The sequence below is a fragment of the Rattus rattus genome, chromosome 1 (genome assembly GCF_011064425.1).
Source record: "Rattus rattus isolate New Zealand chromosome 1, Rrattus_CSIRO_v1, whole genome shotgun sequence".
NCBI lineage: Eukaryota > Metazoa > Chordata > Mammalia > Rodentia > Muridae > Rattus > Rattus rattus.
The window spans coordinates 214,798,986-214,811,916 of NC_046154.1; the positions used below are offsets into that span (position 1 = coordinate 214,798,986).

Sequence of the window (12,931 nt, forward strand, 5' to 3'; positions counted from 1 at the left end):
AAGGGGAAACTTTCTCCAAAGAACAAAAGCAAATCAAATAGACAATCAAAAGGGATGCATGAAGAACTGAAGCAGCCCTGGGGAATAACAAAGCATAGGATTGGATTGCAAAGTCAATTGCAACTTCTTGGTAAGTTTGCAAAAATAAGCAAACATCAAAACAAAACAGAAATAGATAAGAAAAGTAGAATAAGGAACAAAAAATTCTTTTGGTCACTCCATTTTAATTTCTCTCCAGACTTCAGTCCTGACATCATGTCTACAAATCATCATGTCTCCCACAAAGGAAGTGTATCTCTCCCTCTCCTCTCCGAGATGACCCTGGTCCACCCTATGTCTTTTGTATACCCTGCCTCAGACTCCTCCTTGGTGCTTCCTGTCCTCTGTCAAATTCCACTACCAATTGTTAGAAGTTGTTCACTGAAGCATTTGGGACCCAAAACTCTGGAGAAATCAGGAAAAATTTACAACCATATGTGAGAACAGGATCACTATTCCTATGAAATAAATGTCAATTCCAAGACCACTCTCCTGTAACATCCATCTGCTGGGATGCACACTCACTCCCAGGACCTGTTTGGCTCTGAGCCTGCCTGGTCCTGTCCCATGTCATTTGCTCACAGGAGTGCTTTTCAACTCAAGTCAAGATCTGCAACACTGTCTACATAGGACTGAGAACTTTTAATTGACTTTCCACCAATCACATATCAGTGCAAACTTGTGCAAATCGCAGGAGCAAATGCAATGAAACAATTAGGAGTGCTTAGTAAGAAACCATCTCTGTGAGTCCTCAGTGTTACAAGGAGGGATGCAGAAGGCACAAAGAGCCAAGGATAACTAAGAACATGAAGTTGCCTCATGGCCTTAAAGAATGAAGGACATCTGAGAGCCTTTTCCAGTGCTCAGACAGTTTTAAAGATTTCTTTAAGCTTTGAAGAACAGCAAAATTGAGAGTTGTGAAGAAAGCAAATGCAATAAATTACCTTTTTCCCTTTCTTCTAGTCTGTTTCTTAAAAAAATGGATTAATTTTAACTCTAAAGTTTTCATTCATTCTTTATAAACTCTACTGCTCTCCACACCGTGAAAAAAAGGAACTTACATAAATACTTAATGTATAGCCTCTAGTTTGGTGCTATTTTGCTCAGAACTTCATTGTAAATAGGTTATAGGGACTAAATATATGTTTGCCTTCAGACAGTTAAGAGCAGATCATGAATATTGGAGTGATATATTTAAACTATACTATGTTGATTATGCTTTGAAAATGGCAGGTGTGTTTAAATGCACTTAGGATCATAGTGACCTGCTAAATCCTGTAAATTCACTCCCACATTCCTAAGTCTACCACCTTCAGATCCCCTATTATTTATAACCTCCCAAGTCAATTTCTTTTGACCATACACTCATAGATTTGTGAGACTACCTATGGGAACTCTGTTGGCTTACTAGGGGCCACATCTTTATGGAAATCTCATTTTCCTTGCCACAAAGCCAGGACCTGTCCATATCTCTTCAGTTAGTGCAAGTGCCTCATGAACCCGTCTCTCATGCTAGAAAGTTGCCTGACCAGGTCTTATGTAAGCAACCACAGCTGTTGAGAATTCTTGAGTGCAGTGGCATTGCCATAGTCAATAGACACTGTTTTCCTGTGACTCTACATGACAACTGGCTCTTACACTGTTTCCATTCTCTTTTTCATTTTAGTTGAAACTTCTGGTGAAGGGAATGGTTTAGTTATCCCATTTGTGACTTGGCATTACAGAGTCACTCATTCTCTGCAATTTGGTCAATGTGATAACCACCTACATAGCACAGAGAAACTTCTTGGATGAGTTCTGAGTGTTGCACTAATATATGGCTATAGATATATGAATTTAGAAAATAATTTAATAATGTGTCCATTTAGCAAAATAATGGTATTTCTTGTATCCAAGGGGCTTGTGAATTTCCCTAGCATGGTTTCCTGACCTAATTTGCAGCATTAGGATTCCTGTAGAGCAGTGTTTCTCATCCCATGTGTTACAACTATCAGGAAACATACATTTCTGATGATCTTTACAATCCTGGGCCATAAATTTATTTTCATTGCTACCTTGAATCAGTAATTTTGCCACTGTGTGAACATTATGGATGCTGAATGCTTGCCTAAAAAATGAGGTGCTCTAGGATCCATACTGTTGCAGCATATGTCATAGAGAGCTTACTGCATACATACCACCTAAAATACACATTGTATCATATAACCCCAATTTAATTATTAAAATTAGATCATTTATTTCTATTTAACAACATTACATCATCTTTTAGCACCATTAATATTTTCATCACAAAGGTGCAGTTTGTGAAAGAAGAAAATACAATAATCTTATGTAAAATCTTAGTCAGGAATAACTAATGTTAGCAACCTTCCTTCTTTAGAATATGTTTACATTTAAATTGTTGAAAAGAGTAAGAAGAAGACAAACTATTGTCCTGAAGAAAATAAAATATGAGAATAAAATCCTCATATGATTTGAAGCTGGATACCATGTTATAATTTGTATAATATGCAAAGAAAGTTTACAGATAACGCATTCGACAAAATAATTGAATGAGTGGAGACTGAAAACATGCTCAGTTTCATTCAACCAAAAATAAGGAAATTATTTCCTGTCTTGTGAAAAGGTAAATGGAAATAAAACTAAAAATGTGATAACTGAATGAAACAAATGTAAAAATACAGATAGATACAGACCCTTTAAACAGATTGGAGGATTGCACATATGGTTTGGTGATATCGAAATTATGTAGAAAACAATAAGTCAACGCCTCATAAAAATGTCATCAAAGTTAGATTTTGAAGGCCCCCACCAGATTCCGTGTTATATATGTTGCGATCCCCATGGAGGTGTTGGACCATTTAAAAAGTCAGTAGTATGCATATGGTTTAGTGGCATGTGAATATTCTAGGGGATTGAAGGAGTCCACAGCAGGCATATTTTTCTTTGCACGAAAAGAGTGCTTTTCTTGTAGAAAAATTTATTATAAATTACGTACATTATTAATGTAATTGCTCATGAGAAACGGAGACTCCCAGAGGTATATTTCACTGAAAGTATAAATATATGCAAAGAACAGAATTTATATGCAAAATATTTCAATGCAGAAATTTTGTAGAAAGTGGATGTCACAGCACACGGAATGATATAGGAGTAACATGAACTGAATATGTCATAGGGGATAATGAAAGTTTTAATTACTTTATATTTTAAAGCATACATTAATTAAACATAGTAATGGATTACATTATGATACTTTCATTCATGTGCACTATGTGATTATGTCATATTTATCCTTTGTGTCCTCCTTTCCTACTCTCTGGTTCTATTGTCCTTAGTAGTTCATATTTTACTCTCATTACTTTTTGTACCCTAATTTTACAAGAATGAAAATATAATATTTGCTTTTGTAAAGCTACCTAATATTTTTAAGGTGACATCTGTTTCATTTATTTTTCAATAACATTTTCAGACCAGTGGTGACATTTGAAAGATTATAGCATCCACAAACTAGAAGCAATGAACAACAGTTCAGAGCTGGAGAGCTGGCTCAGTGGGGAAAAACTCATCATGATTTTGAGCTCCGTTCCCAGCAAGTATACAAGGTGGCCCATGATTGTATTTAACTACAGCTCCAGAGGATCCAATGTGCTCTCCTTGCAGCTGCAGGCATTAGGCAATGCATGTAGTACACATACATTCACCGAGACACACACATACACACACAAAATACAACTAAACTATGATTTAACAAAAAACAAACCTCAGAACATAAGAGATAGCTTGGTGGATGAGAGCATTGATTGCTCTTCTGGAGTACCCAGGTTTTACTTCTTGCATTCAATGTTGGCATACCAGTGTCTGTAACTCCAGTTCCACCGGGTGTAATGCCGTCTTCTTTCCTCTGCAGGTACATTATGCATGTTGTTCACAAACATATAAGCAGGAAAAATCAACATCCACACTAAAAAATGAAGGTGTTCACACATATATAAAAATATGTACATGTAGAGAAGAGAGAGAGACAGAGAGACAGAGAGACAGAAAGAGATCAAGAAATAATGTTTGGAACCCTGTACATGGAAGGCTGTGCTACACTTAAGATCTCAAGACCCACATTTCTCCTTGTCTCTCCTGATGACTTGTGCAGAGGCTGAGGCTTGGCTGTCTCTGCCACGTAGTGCATCTGCTGCTGATACCTGCTATTTATCTATACTGAACTGTGTTGATGGTATATCTGTGAAGTATTTGCAAATGGATCAAGTTGCTGCTGCTAACCTGTGAACTGAACTGCAGATTTCCAGACAATAAAGAACTTTTCTAAACTGGCCCACTACCCCCAAAACCCATATCCTTTTTCCCCCCACTACCTCTAGCGGGTGGTGGGCTAAAAGGGAGGTTAAAGTGTTTAAGAACCATCATTAAAAATTGAATTTGAAAAAATTAAAGTTACACTCATGTTCTACTCTACTTTGTCTACTATTACATAATAACCCTTATGACATGATTCTATGTATTTGAAACATTGTTTATTAGAATAAAATTCTGTAAAACTTAAAACTATAATAAAACACCTAGTGATCAAACCACATGACAAGGGAGTTTGTTAAAAGATGACTGATTTTTAAAACAGTTTTCTTAGCAATCTACAATCGATAAAAGGTCATGGCAGTACACAAGAAGGAAGAGATACCTTGCTCATGCAATATTTGGAGGTAACTATCTCTTACCACAGAAGGATAAAAACAGGCTGCAACTAGTCTTGAAATTGCTGGTGAGAACAAAGGGGAAACATATTGCATAGCATATTTCTAAAAATATAAATACACTTACATCCTATAGCACTGAGCTTTTGGAGTAGCTCGTAAAGATTACACATGTAGAAGAGATTGAGTAAGAGAGGACAAATGTGCACACCGAGATGAGGATATTTTGGGTGGCTCTGTCTTCAGGGGAGTACTTTAGAAAATGCTGAGTAGCATGGATATGCTTGACTTGTCTCTTGTGTTTATAGAGGATACAAACCATGGAGAAACTTGAGCAGCCATGAGATCTACACAAGCCACCAGAGAAGCAAAGTAAAAACATAAACAGTGCTGTTGCCACATAGCTGGAAGTAAACAAAGAACAGTACTCAAAACTCATGGTAGTAATATTTTTGTTGTAACTGGATCCTAACACTTTTGCTGAAGTCAAGATGTTTAGAAGGTAGATAAGCCATCTGACTAAGCAGGAGGGACTAATATATGTGTTGGCTCTGTGCTTAAGCATCCTCCTCCTGGAGTTGCTGGTTCTGACTGTGATTGCTTGGAAGCAACCCAGTAGGCACATGACATACAGGGACATCCCCCTTGTTATTTGCTAAATAAAAATTATTAATTTACATCCAATATCATTCAGGAAAAATTTAAATCTGAAATCTAATGGTGTCTCTGGAATGCATTTTGAGATAATAGACAAGCAGTTGGCAAGTGTCAGGTGTTCTATACTCAGGTCTTTAGGGATTAAATAAATGCTTTCCAGTGACTATCAGAAAGATATAATAAAATATTATTGAGCAAGTGCCAAGAACTCCAACTGTAATCTGAGAGAGGAGGAATATTACTATTGCCAAGTTTGCAGGAGTTATTTTCATTCCTGTTAAAAAGGTAAATAAATTTGTTATGTTCAGTACCCTGGAAGTAAATTGAGTGCCCATTAATTCATATAGCTAGCTTAAATAAGATAATCATCACTTTCTTGACTTTATATATCTCTTTCAGAGAAAAATATTTAAAAGTTTTTCTTTATATAACTACATATTCTCTGTTATGTCAATGAAAAATATTATATATGTTTACTGAAATTTAATGTTTTTCCTGGATGTGGTAGTGTATCCCTTTCATCTTAACATTTCAGAGACAGGAAGACAACTCTATGAAGTTGAAACTAATCTGGACTATAAATTCAGTTGCAGGACATTTATTGCTACATGCAGAGAACAATGTTCTTAAAAAAGCATACAAGAGAAACAAAGAATTAATGTATTCATTTCTTTTGAATATAATGATTGGGATCAGTTTTTCACAAAAATATGTTTAAAACATGCCATTATTATTTCTGAAGTTCAAATGAGAGAGAATTAAAATTCATCATGAGAAACAACAGAAGATATCTGAAACTAATATTCACAATAATTTGAAAAAAACTAAAATATAAATCAAATGAAAAATAGGTTCATGACTGTCATATTTTTAATAAATTATTCAAAATGATCAAAATGCATATGAAATGAAGCTCAATATTACCAATAATTATGGGAATATAGTGATGGTATGTAATCAGAATAGCAAAGAAAGATCATTATGTACCTTACAAACAGTCAAAACTTACAAAAATAAAAGCAGGAGTTTACAGACTGGTCATATGGAGATCTGAGAATCTTAATTCGGACTTTATGGAAAGTAGGATGTCAAAGAAACTATATAATTTACTATTATTGTTTCAAACAAAATTGAAAATAATTACCAAATTCCAATGCAGTGTTATTGCATCTCCAACAAATTGAGCCATCAATTCTTGTTATTAATAATGGCAAAATTAAGACTAGCATCTGGGGAAAAAGATACAAACCCACCCAGGAAGTGACCAGGGTGGAATAAGGATAAATGAGGAATCTTCTTTTCCCTGCCATTGCCCTGCAGAGTCTCGGCAGTTCTCAGGATGAATTTACAAAGAATCTATCTTCATTCTAGAGGTTCATCAGCAGATAATGAAAGTGTGCTATGTAGACACAGTGGAATTTCGTTCATCTGAAAAGGAAATTGAAATCACAAAATTTTCAAGAACTTGATGAAGTTACATAGAACTTAGCAAGTTGACACAGACACAGGGGAAAAAACCATATTCTTTCTGAAACAAGAACATGTATCGCAATGTCCATATGTTAAGTGTTAAGAGAAGGTAGATATGGGCTACAAAATCAGAAAAGAGATCAAAGGTAAGGAGTAAAAGAGATGTTAAGGAATCAAGGGGAGAGGGATAGGATAATGTGTCAATAAATTATGAATAAAAAAGAATAATATCAGGGTCTAGAATATGAACCTTCATAGTCACTTCCATAGCAGAATCATTCCAACACCTGAAAGATGCAATCGTTCCATATGTTCATCAACAAAAACACTCATGAGGACAAAATTGTATGTACAAACAATGGAGTAACATTTATACTCAAAGATGAAAGTTGACACATTCTAAAACATAGATGACAGTACGAGACTCTGTGTTAAATGTTATGACCACTTATATAGCTGCATGAATCCAACTAGCTGTTTTCATTACAGTGATCAACTACAAACACACAGAAGCTAAAATAAAGAAACTAGCAGGTAGCAGGTAGACTGCTCAGCAGGTATAGGTGGTTTCTAAGAAGCTCAGTGACCAAAGTTCAATTAAGTGTCCCAATAGTGGAAGGAGAGGCACAGTCCCAAGACATATTTTCTAACATCCTCACATGTATGCTGTCTTATGTACACATGCACCTCCCCAACAATAAATGAATTATGTAATGAAAATTTTAAAAATATTAGAATGATTGGCAGGAATGCACTGTGGAAGTGATAGATGTTAGTTTCAAGGACAGAGTTTTATGATTGTGATGCAACATTCTGAAGATCAGCTACAGGACAAGAGGATCATTCACTATTCATGTGACTGGACTATACAATTGCAATGATTAATGTGATAAATGTTTGTTGTTTGACATAGCTCTCTACTCTTAAATGTAAGGGGATTGTAGTTAATATATGAGAAGTTCTGGTTATGTTGGAGAGAATAGAGCTATACTGCTGGCAGTCAACTAAAAGCAAAATAAAAGTTATTGATATTGAATTTAGGGTCACAATGATGAGTTTATATTTTGTCTGTAAGAAAAATACAAAAGTATATTAGTCAGGCATATAATATGGTAAGGTTTGTTGTTGTTATGAATTGGTTTGGTTTCATTTATTAACAGCAAATATATCTTCTTGAAGAAGCAGAAGTGTTGCTTCTTCAAGGAGTGCTTCTTAGTCTTTAGTTCTTACTATTTCTATGCTATGGTCACTCACCTTAGTGCTCAATGACACCACCGTGGTGGTGTCACCATGAAACAGGGTCTCTGCTAAAAGTGTACTGAGACACTAGTCCTGACTTAAAGGTTCATGATCTCCTGGTGTTCCTTCCCAGCAGATTGGGGATTATCAACTCAACTCTCAGCCCATGACAGCATCTCCACAAAGGTGTTAGGTAACTTTTTAAAAACCTTTATCCAGAGGTCCTAGTTGAAAGAGAGAAAGAAAGAAAGAAAGAAAGGAAGAAAGAAAGAAAGAAAGAAAGGAAGGAAGAAAGAAAGGAAGGAAGGAAGGAAGAAAGAAAGGAAGAAAGAAAGGAAGGAAGGAAGGAAGAAGAAAGGAAAATGGAATGCAAATTACATGAGCAGCTCCAAAGAGCAATTAGAAAGCAGGGTGGTAACCTTCTCTGTCAGTCCTTGGAGCACAAAGCTTATGGCAGAGATGTGCAGGAGGAACAAGGCTTCATCGCTATAAGTAAGTTGTGTGGCCTTGCCCCTGGAGAGATGTTTCCTAACAACCAGCATCCTGCACAGTTTAAATGACTCAATTTTGTTTTGTTTCCGAAGACACTCAGGACAAGAGGCTAACTTAGATGCTTATTAATGTATCAAAGGGGATGCTGGCTGCCAGACTGTCACAGCACTGCAAGAACCTCTTACAAAAGCCTGGCACCTTTCAGCACTTCCCTGTCCCCTAAACCCTTCTATCCCTGAGCTTCTCTTTCCTTCCCTTTTCTCTTTCCTATAAGCTCAGACATTTTGATCATGTATTCTTGGGCTCTTGGTGCTTCTTTTGTTTCTCCTCTTGGCACTTTGTTCTCTTGGTTCCCTTGGCCTTCTCTCTTCTCTTCTCTTGCTCACACTGCCTCTCTCTTCTCATGGCCAGGTTCAATCGGCTAACCATGTCTAGTGTACTCTCTATCCCTGCCCTGTACCCTTTTAGTGTCCATGTCTCTTATCTCCCTCACACCTACAATAAAAAACCTTCTCCTCTCAAGAGCATACCCAGAGGTTAGGCATGGCCCTCCCTGGTTGAGGGATAGGGTCACCCACCCATCACCAAAATTTTAACCCAGAAGTGCTCCTATCTAAAGGAAATATAGGGACAAAGAGTGGAGCAGAGATTGAAGGAAAGGCAACCAGAGACTGACCCCTCTCCCTTGATCCACTCCACGCCCACATTCCAGACACCAAACCCAGAAAGGTAAACTATATTATTTATTTGATACATATAAACCAGAGACAAACAAATAATCGTCTTGTTTATAATTTGAAGACTTCTTAGGCAAAATGCAACTTAATTTTTCCTTACCAGTTTCCCAGTGTCTACTCTTAGTTGCAAGTACATTTTTTACCTTAAAGATGAAGTAATTCATAGCTTTTGAGCATATGAGAGTGGAAACGTAGATAGACAGCTTTAGTTGACATTGTCTTAAGACTTCTAGTTATCAGGAATACATTTTGTTACTGCCTTAAACTATGGTGCTTACGATATGCATAGATTTCTTAAATATCTCCAAGCATGGCTCTTGCAGTAGTGTACATATCGGTCACACTGGAATGGAGACTCAGCACATCAGTGAAAACATTCTGGCTGTCTCAGAAGTGCTTTAAAAAATTGCCAGAGAAATGGCAGAGTGTGAAACTCTTGTTTCCATCTTTTCCTAGTATGTTGCATATTGGAATGAAAACATCATATTCTTCTATATCGTGAAGGAAAAAAAAGGAACTAAAGGGAAAAAGAAAGAATGAAAAGGAAAAGTTGAGGAAGAAAACATGTTAAGGAAAAAGTCCAAGAATGCTTTTAACTCAAGGTGGTTTAGTGTAAAAGCAAAGGAAGGGCATGGACCCCAGAAGAAAAAGGCCAGCAACGAAATCAAGTTACCAAAAGTGACAGACAAGCGTGAAGAAATAATTCCACATCTAGTACCAATAGGAGAAACTTCAGATAAACAAAATGTAAAAATGCAAGAAAATATCACAAGGGGAAAACAAAATCTCAACAAAATCTCAAAAAAACAAAACAAAACAAAACAAAAAACAAAACAAAAAAAAAGAGATCTGATCCAAATACACTTCAGAGCAAGAAAAGGAAAGCCCCATGGCTTTAGAGACCCCAGATCCTAGGGTATCAGGGAAGGAAAAAAAATGTACAAGAAGTTAGAAAGCTGGAGGCCATGTCCTTCTTACTCCCAGGAAATCAGTAAAGAAAGCGTCCAACACACTCAAAGACAGAAAACTACCAGCAGCCCAGTCAAACCCTAATTACTACTTTGGCCTGCAGGACATCAGAGTTAACCTAAGAACTTTTGAGAATAATTAGGCGAGGTGAAGTGGCAGACCCTGTCAGATGCAGAGATAGGCAGATGTGTGTGAGTTTGAGACTAGCCTAGTTGTTTATAGGGGTGGTTGGGACCTCAAAACTACTTAGTGAGAGCTTGTCTCAGCAGATAGACAAAAGTGGCCAGAATTGGATATGCACACCTTCATTTCTAGCACTCAGGAAGCCAAGGTCAGAGAGTTGGGGGTTTGAGGAGAGCACCTGGAATGAAGAGAGGTTCTGTATTTAAGGCCAAATGAAGTCCTGGGCTTGGTAGTATAATAGTTTGCCAGCATATACAAGATCCTGAGTTCAGTATCCAGAACTATCAAAGGACAAAACAAAAAGACCCCACACGGGCTGGAGAGATGGCTTAGTAGTTAAGAATACTGACTGCTCTCACAGAGGTCCTGAGTTCATTTCCCAGCAACCACATGGTAGCTCACAACCATCTGTAATGAAATCGGATGCCCTTTTCTGGTGTGTCTGAAAAGAACAACAGAAAAATAAATAAATAAATAAATAAATAAATAAATACATAAATAAATTATAAAAACAAAAATAAACAAACAGCTCCCCCCCCACGCACACACACAAAGTACTCCAGTACTGATTATATCACAGTCCTTTTTCAACAATAAGTCCAAGATTTAAATTTTTTTTCAGAGGTGGGGGGGGTGAAGTGTCTGTGGGTGACTCTGAATTTAATATTTCTGTTTGTAAAAATTAGGGTATTGAGGCAATATATATACACACATATATAATTTTTCTTCTGTGTGTTTGTGGCTCTTTAATTAAAGTATGACATCCACTTCAAGGTAAAAAATGTAAAATATGATGAATGAAAAATGGTTTATTATTAGATAATAAAGTCTGTTTTAAAAATGCTATAATAAAATAACTTGTGATCATTCCACACCGAAAATGTCAGTTAGAGAAAGCTTGACTTTTTCAAACTGTTGTCTCAGCACTTTACAACAGATAAAAAGATTGCGCATATTTAGAAGAGACAGCAAGGGTTCATATCACACTTAGAGGTAGCTATCTTTTATCAGAGTAGGGGGAAAACAGGCTGCAACTAGACTTCAGATTCATGATGAAAACAAAGGGGCAAACTATGGGAAAGCATATTTCTAGAAATGTATATACATTTACTTCTTACAGCATTAGATATTTAGAGTAGGGTCATAAGAATTGCCAATGATATACAAGAGCTCTTTGAAACATAATATGCAAATATATACACTTAAGCACACATGCACAATACACTTAAGCACACACACACACATAAGATAAGATTTTGGAAGGGCAGATCCAGTGTCAGAGACATTTGTCATATCAGCTTCTTAGGAGGTGTAGAGGATGAAGACAAGAGGATTTGTATGTGCTTCCGAGTCACTTTGCCTGGAGAACAAAATGCAAAACAAGAAAGGCTCTGTCTCAAATAAAGTGAAAGGTAAGGTGCAAGAGCCCAACACACTGGTACCCACTAACACACAGGATACACAAACCCACAAGAAACCTAACTCACAGGAGAAAGGCAGAGCCATCACCATTTATTTATTACTGGGAAATCAGATAACAGCCAGTATTTATCTTGGAAAACTGCCAAGGGCCATGCAGGAGGAACGACAAATGGCTTTAGAACTCATGGCAAGCTGCCTACGGGGTACCATAGCCACATGGGGGAGCCTCAAATGGCATGACCCCAGAGATTTCTTGCTGTTATAGAATTTTGCTCTGCTTGCTACCTTCACAACCCTTTTTATCTAGGAGTTATATGAATACTTTAAGGTGGCTTCCAGTCCCTCACTGGACAGTATCTCTGGCACTCACAGTAATAATGCTTGTTCTCTTTCAGGCATTGCTGCTGGAGCAGATTAATGATTCTCTCACCAACCTAGGGAAGAACTTAGAGATATGGACTGTCAGCAATGACCCTTAGAAAACATTTGGAAAAATAAAGTTGTTTAGTGAAGCTAGGTTGAGATGTTTTTACTACTGGTTCTGATGTAAAAAAAAAATAGTCTTAAGGAACAATCTGAAGTTTATTCAGAAAGGCATAATCTTATTAGTTAATCTAGAGACCTTTTATAATCAGGGAACAAGAACAATGGCACTGACTGGCATGACTCTCACTGAGGCAGATTTCTTATACCCATTTCTGCCCTCAGGTTTCTTATATGATTTATTAAAAATTTCTTATAAGTATATATATTCTGAGGATTTAAGGTACATATGACTGATTTCTATATAAAAGTTTAGATTTATGAATTTTTTAATATTCTTACAAGATTACTTTTAAATGTAAATAATAAAATATCTACTTTCTTTGTAACCACAAACTGCTTCCTGCCAGTAAGAGAAAATGGCAGAGAAAACTACCTTGCTTTGTGTATACTTTGTGAATCTATAGCAAGCTGCTTAGCTACAAATGTATGTGGGTTTTGGGGAATAGTTTGTTTTCTTTACCTGGGCCATGT

General features: G+C 36.6%; 2 pseudogenes; one reads left to right on the top strand and one right to left on the bottom strand.

The window, feature by feature from the left end:
• Nucleotides 1–4,758: 4,758 nt before the first annotated feature.
• Nucleotides 4,759–5,674, bottom strand: LOC116890067 (annotated as a pseudogene).
• Nucleotides 5,675–9,607: 3,933 nt separating this feature from the next.
• On the top strand, nucleotides 9,608–10,451 carry LOC116885607 (annotated as a pseudogene).
• The last annotated feature ends 2,480 nt before the right edge of the window (nucleotides 10,452–12,931 follow it).